Genomic DNA, 6952 nt, shown 5'->3' on the forward strand with positions numbered 1-6952 from the left:
AGCTGTTGAGGCAGCAAGTGATCTTCCAGAATTCTCATTGAAACCACCACGTGGCACCATGGAGGGGAAAGACTTTATTGCTCTGGTTGTCCATTTAAGTACATTTTGATAGTTTTCCTTAATTATTTCATTCCTATCTCACTGGTCCACCAGTCATCTGTCGGTTTGTCATATTGTTGTGGCTTGTGTGTTGCTGTGAGGCTGGTGGCTATGCCACCAGTATTTCAAATACCAGTAGAGTCACCCATGGTGGACAGGTTTCAGTAGAGCTTCCAGACTAAGACAAACTGGGAAGGATGGGGCCATACGCTTCTGAAAAAATTGGCCATTGAAAAGGTATAGTAGTGAAATACTGCCTGATACATTACTAGAAAACTTTATGTATGGCTCTGAAACAGTGTCTGATACAGTGCCAGAAGATGAGCCTCTCAAGTTGGAAGGCACTAAAAATATGACTGGGGAAGAGCTGCCTCCTCAAAGTATAGTGAACCTTAAGGAAAGAAAGCTTTCAGGACCTCCGTTTTCTGATGGAGCATGACTCAAAATGGGTAGAAACAGCTGCAAGCATCCATTAATAATCAGAATGTGGGATGTATGAGGTATAAATCTACAAAAATGGGAATTTGTGAAAAATGAAATGGAACACATGAAGATTGATGTTCTAGGCATTAGTGAGCTCCGATGGACTGGTATTGGGCATTTTGAATCAGACAGTTCCCTGGTCTTCTATGGTGGGAATGACCAATTGAACAGGAATGACATCGTATTTGTCAAAAAGAACATTTCAAGATCTAGCTTGAATAACAGTGCAGAACAGTGCTGTTAGTGGTAGGATAATAACCATATGCCTACAAGGAGGACCAGTTAATACTACTGTCATTCAGATTTACACACCAAATACCAAAGACAAGGGAAATTAAAGATTTTTACCAACTCCGGCAGTCTGAAATTGACCAGACACGCAGTAAAGATGCATTGATGATGACTGGTGACTGGAGTGCAGGAGTGGAAACAAAGAAGTATCAGTACTTGGGAAACATGGCCTCGGTGACGGAGGTGATGCTGGGGGCGCGTGGTGGAGTTTTGTGAGACCAGTGACTCACTCATAGCAAGTACCTTTCTTCAGCAACATAAACGGCGACTGCACACATGACCTCGCCAGGTGGAATAACACGGGAATCAGATGGACTAGGCCTGTGGGAAGAGGTGGTGGAGAAGCTCAGTCTCATCACTCAGAGCAAGGCCAGGGGCCAGCTGCTGAACACACTGTCAACTGCTTGTGTGCAAGTTCAAGTTGAAACTGAAGACATTTAAAACAAGTCCACAAGAGCCAAAATATGACCTTGATTGTATCCCTCCTGGATTTAGAGACCATCAAGAATAGACTTGGTGCATTAAACACCAGTGACCGAAAACCAGATGAGTTGCAGGATGACATCAAGAACATTATACATGAAGAAAGCAAGAGGTCGTTAAAAAGACAAGAAAGGAAGAAAAGACCAAAATGGATGTCAGAAGAGACTCTAAAACTTGCCCTTGAATGGAGAGTAGCTAAAGGGAGTGGAAGACATGATGAAGTAAGAGCTAACAGAAGACTTCAAAGGGTGGCTTGAGAGGACAAAGTAAAGTATTATAATGAAGTGTGCAAAGACCTGGAGGTAGAGACCCAAAAGGGAAGAACATGCTCAGCTGAAAGAACTGAAGAAAAAAAATCCAATCCTAGAATTGCAGTACTGAGGGATTCCATGGGCAAAAGATTGAACAATGCAGGAAGCATCCAAGGAAGAAGGAAGGAATACACAGAGTCACTGGACCAGAAGGAATTCAGGAGGATAGTATATGATCAAGAACCGATGGTATTGAGGGAAGAAGTACGATATGCACTGAAGGAACTGATGGAAAACAAGGCCCTGGGAATTGACAGACCCCCATTGACATATTTCAGCAAACGGATGCTGTTCTGGAAGCACTCACTCGGCTGTGCCAAGAGATTTGGAAGACAGCCAGCCGGCCAACTGACTGGAAGAGATCAATATTTGTGCCCATTCCAAAGAAAGGTAGTCCAACAGAATGTGGAAATTACCTGGTAGCAGAGTGCCTAAGGCACTCGACTGCTAACCAGAAGACTGGCGGTTCAAACCCACCAGCCACTCCTCGGAAGGAAGGTTGGGCAGTCTACTTCTGTAGCGATACTGCCTCGGAAACCCAAGGAGGGGTCGCTATGAGTCAGGTCCGACTTGACGGCACATAACAATAACAACAGCAGCATCATTAATATCATATGCAAGTAAAATTTTGCATAAATGAAAGTTCATAAAAATAATTCAGAAACGATTGTAGCAGTGTATTTATTGGGAACTCCCAGAAATGCAAGCTGGATTCAGGAGAGGGCGTGGGACAAGAGATATCATTGCTGATGTCAGGTGGATCTTGGCTCAAGGCAAAGAATACCAGAAAGATGTTTATCTGTGTCTTATTGACTGTGCAAAGGCATTTGACTGTGTGGATTTTAACAAATTATGGATAACACTGCAAAGAATGAGAATTCCATAACACTTAATTGTGCTCATGAGGAACCTGTACATAGACCAGGAGGCTGTGTTTGAACGGAACAAGGGGATACTGCGTGATGTAAAATCAGAAAGGGAGTGCATCAGGGTTGTATCCTTTCCCCACACTTATTCAATCTGTATGCTGAGCAGATAACCCGAGAAGCTGGACTGTGTGAAGAAAAATGCAGCATCAAGATTGGAGGAAGACTCATTAACAACTTGTGATATGCAAATGACATAGCCTTGCTTGCTGAAAGTGAAGATGACTGGCAGCACTTACTGATAAAGATTAAAGACTACAGTCTTTAGTATGGATTATACCTCAACATAAAGAAATCAAAAATCCTCACAACTGGACCGATGAGCAGCATCATGATAAATGGAGAAAAGACTGAAGCTGTCAAAGGTTTCCTGTCACTTACATCCATAGTCAGCACCACGGAAGCAGCAGTCAGGAACTAGATGTGGCATTGCACTGGACGGGTCTGCTGTGAAAGACCTCTGCAAAGTGTTGAGAAGCAAAGATCGCTTTGCAGACCCAAGCCGTGGTATTTTCAGTAGCCTGATGCGCACGTGAAAGCTGGACAGTGAATAAGGAAGATCGAAGAAGAGTCAGTGCCTTTGAGCTGTGGTGCTGACGAAGAATGCTGAAAGTAACCATGGACTGCCAGAAGGAGCGACTCTGTCCACGAGGAGGGGCAGCCGGAATGTTCTTACAAGTGAGAATGGCCAGACTTTCTCACCTACTTCTGTCATGTTGTCATAAGGGACCATTTCCTGGAGAAGGATGTCATGCTTGGTCAGTCGAGGGTCAGCGAGATAGGGGAAGAGCTTCCGTGAGATGGACAGACGTGGTGGCTACCCCGACGGGCTCCAGCTTAGCAAGGGTTGTGAGGATGATGCGGGACCGCTGTGTTTCCTTCTCTTGTACGTGGGGGTCGCTGAGTCGGAGCTGACTTGACGGCAGCTAATAATCCCCATCTAATAACAGCAGCGATTCGCCAGTCAATGCTGGCAGTGCTTAGCGGCCCCCTGCTCTGCGGGCAGGCCAGAGTGGGGACCAGGGTGGTGGGGACCAGGGGGACGGGAAGGCCTTAGCCTGGCTCAGCCACTCCCCGCACTAGCCGCTAGGTGGCAGTGTTGGCCCAGGCCGGCCGTGGCTGGCTGGGCTGCGCATGGGCGTTCGTCCAGAGGCTCTGTCGCGCTGGGGTTAGATCTGGCCGGTAGAATGTATTGAGGCAGCCATTGAGGCAGAATGTGATTAGGTGCCGGTGAGCCGGCTCCGACTCAGCAATCCTGCCAGCCTCGCAGTTGGTCCCATGCTTGTCACTGGGTCAGGCCCTCTGGTTGCGGGCCTTTCTCTTTTTTGCTGACCCTCCAGTTTACCCAGCGTGATGCCCCTCGCCAGGGACGGTTTCGGCCCGCTGTATATCAGTTCCTTCCCTAAGCATAGACCTCTTGAGGTCAGGAGCGTGTCCCCTGTAACTCCCTGCAGGGCTTAGGATCTGGTGGGGCTCCCTAAGCACTTGAAACAGATGAAGGTTCCTGACTGACTGTTGGGGATTCTCCTGTCTGATTTTGTTGTGTGTGTTGGGTGGGAGTTCGGGGAGGTGCCGATATCCTGGTCTGGGCTGTGCCTTCTCCTGGTGACTGTGCGCTCTTCCCTCTGCAGAGGCTGAAGGATGAGATAGCAGAAGTGGCCAATGAGATTGAGAGCCTGGGCTCCACAGAGGAGAGGTGAGTCGGCCCCATGGCGGGGGCTTTGGCGGGCACAGCTTCTCAGCGCGCCAGCCTGTGACTGTGCTTACCTGGTGCTTCCTGTCCTCCTTTTCCTGCAAGTGCCTATGTGTCACCTTCCTGTCCTCCAGCCCCAGGGCAGGGGCTCCTGGGTGGAGGGGCTAAGCCCCTCGGGTCTCTCAGTGACTGCCTCTTCCTGCTGCTGTCCATTGCGTTTGTGTTAAAGGTCTCGTCTCCTGGTGTAGGAGCCCTGGTGGAGCTGTGGTCAAGGCATTGAGTTACTAACCAGAGGTGGTGGGCAGTTTGAACCCACCAGCCACTGTGTGGGAGAAGGATGAGGCAGTCTGCTTCTGTGAAGATTCCCAGCCTTGGAAACCCTAGGGCGTCATTCTGCTCTGTCCTCTAGGGGCGCTGTGAGTCGGGGTTGACTTGATGGCAGTGGTTTGGGTTGGGTCTCCACGTTGTACAGGCAGAGTTCAACTGGAAGCTGTGAGGCACTTCCCAAAGGACCGGGCCCGGTTTTTGTCGGTAAGATCGCAGTCTTGTTTGTGCCTCTCAAACATAGAAGAGAAGAGGACAGAGAAATGAACTCAGAGGCAAAACGACTAGAGCGTTTGCAGGTTTTTTTTGCCTATGTGAAATATTAATGACTTTGAGAATCTAGTTTTGAATGGGGTTCCCAGACCGTTTTCTAACTGTTTAATGCAATAAATGGGCTGTTTGCAATTCACCCGCGTCTGTGTTTTTCTAAGCCTAAGTCTCCCTGTCTGGCTTCCTGAGGCCGTTTGATGTGGTTGTTGTAAACTCACGCAGGCAGTGCCGCTAGGGAATCAGTGAAGCTGGGCCTTCTGTGGAAGGTGGCCAGGTGCATCACTTACTCGGTGCCATCCGTTAGAGGTACAGCTTCCTTACTTTCCATTTAGAAACTGATAGAGTGGAGTTCATCAGAATTTAAAACTTGTGTTCTTACAAGAGAAACTGTTCAAAGGGATAAACAGGCAGGCCACAGACAGAGAGAAAATGTTTACAATCCATAGATCGAAGGGGGCCTCGTACCCAGGATGCATAAAGAACTCAAGTAACTCAGCAATGACAAGATGACCTGATAAAGATGGGCGAGAAACTTGAGCGCATCACCAAAGAAGCGTGACACACATGGGAAGATGCTCAAGGTGGCTGATCAGAAGGAACCGCAGCTGCAAACTTCCACCCTGCAGGGTGGCAGCATTAGAACACTGGTGGGACCTGGCGCTACGCGCGATTCCTGGTGGCTCCTCTACACGTGCGCCCAGCAAGTGACCCAGGATCCAGGTCGTAGGTGTTCACCCAGGAGACATAACGGCACGTTCACAAGAAGACTTGCACGGGATATGCAGAGCATCCTTACCGAAGTAGCCTACGTGTCTGCCAGCAGGTGACTGATGAACAGATGAGGTCAGGTGTGTAGTCATGTAACAGGCTATGACTCAGCAGTGCAGAGGGGTGAACTGCTAACACGTGATGACATGGGTGGCTGCCCCGTCAGCGCGTTGAGTGAGAGGAGCCATCAGACTGAATGCTTCCATCCATGTGGTGGCTGTCAGGACAGCGCGTCGAGTGAGAGGAGCCATCGGACTGAATGCTTCCATCCATATGGTAGCTGTCAGGACAGCGCGTTGAGAGAGAGGAGCCCCACACTGCTGCGTGTTCCCGGCCATGTGAGGCTCCAGAACAGCAGAGCTCAGCTGTGTTGTTAGGGCCATATGAAAGGTCACCCTTGAGGTGGGGAAGACAGGTTGACTAGAAGGAGGTATGGGGAACTGCTAGGAAGACGTGCTCTGTCATTTGGGATGGTGGCTGTGGGGGGTATAAACGCTTGTCAAAACACATTGAACTGGTCACTTCAGATTTAGGCGTTTTGTTGGATGTCAGTTACAGCTCAGTATTTTAAAAAATGACAAGGATCCTTACAGGTGCAGTGGTTAAGAGCTCAGGTGCCGAACAAAAGGTTTGAACCCACCAGCCACTTTGTGGGAGAAAGATGTGGCAGTTTGCTTCTGTAAAACAGCGATAGCCTTGGAAACCCATAGAGCCATTCTTCTGTGTCCTAAAGGGTGACTATGAGTTGGAATCAACTCTGTGATAGTGGTTTATGGGAAGAAACAATCTTTTTTTCTGACTATAAAGGTAATACCTGGCCAACTGACTGAAGATACCCGTATCTGTACCCATTCCAAAGAAAGTGAACCCACAGAATGTGGAAATCATCGAACAGTATCATTCATGTCACACACAAGTAAAATCTTGTTGAAGGTGATTCAGAAACGGTTGCAGCAGAATGTTGACAGGGAGCGTCCAGAAATGCAGGCTGGATTCAGAAGAGGCCGTGGAACGAGGGCTATCGTTGCTGATGTCACATGGATCTTAGCTGAAAGCAAAGAATACCAGAAAGATGTCTACTTGTGTTTACTGACTGTGCAAAAGCATGCAACTGTGTGGATCATAACAAATTATGGAGAACATTGAGAAGAATGGGAATTCCAGAACACTTAATTGTGCTCATGAGGAACTGTACAGAGACCAGGAGGCTGTCGTTCGAACAGAACAAAGGGATACTGTGTGGTTGAAAATCAGGAAGGGAGTGTGTCAGGGTTGTATCCTTTTACTATACATAATCAGTCTGT

General features: G+C 48.2%; 1 protein-coding gene across 1 annotated transcript in view; it reads left to right on the forward strand.

Annotated features, from left to right (window-relative positions):
- Window positions 1-6952, forward strand: part of CYTH1 (cytohesin 1) — a 26954-nt gene that overhangs the window by 618 nt on the left and 19384 nt on the right. Inside the window, exon 2 of the mRNA XM_007959837.1 lies at window positions 4225-4289. The gene's annotated coding sequence lies outside the window, so the exon portion shown is untranslated. The remainder of the gene's footprint in view (window positions 1-4224; window positions 4290-6952) is intronic.

Source organism: Orycteropus afer, unplaced genomic scaffold (genome assembly GCF_000298275.1).
Source record: "Orycteropus afer afer isolate SDZICR_OR568_19922 unplaced genomic scaffold, OryAfe1.0 scaffold00018, whole genome shotgun sequence".
NCBI lineage: Eukaryota > Metazoa > Chordata > Mammalia > Tubulidentata > Orycteropodidae > Orycteropus > Orycteropus afer.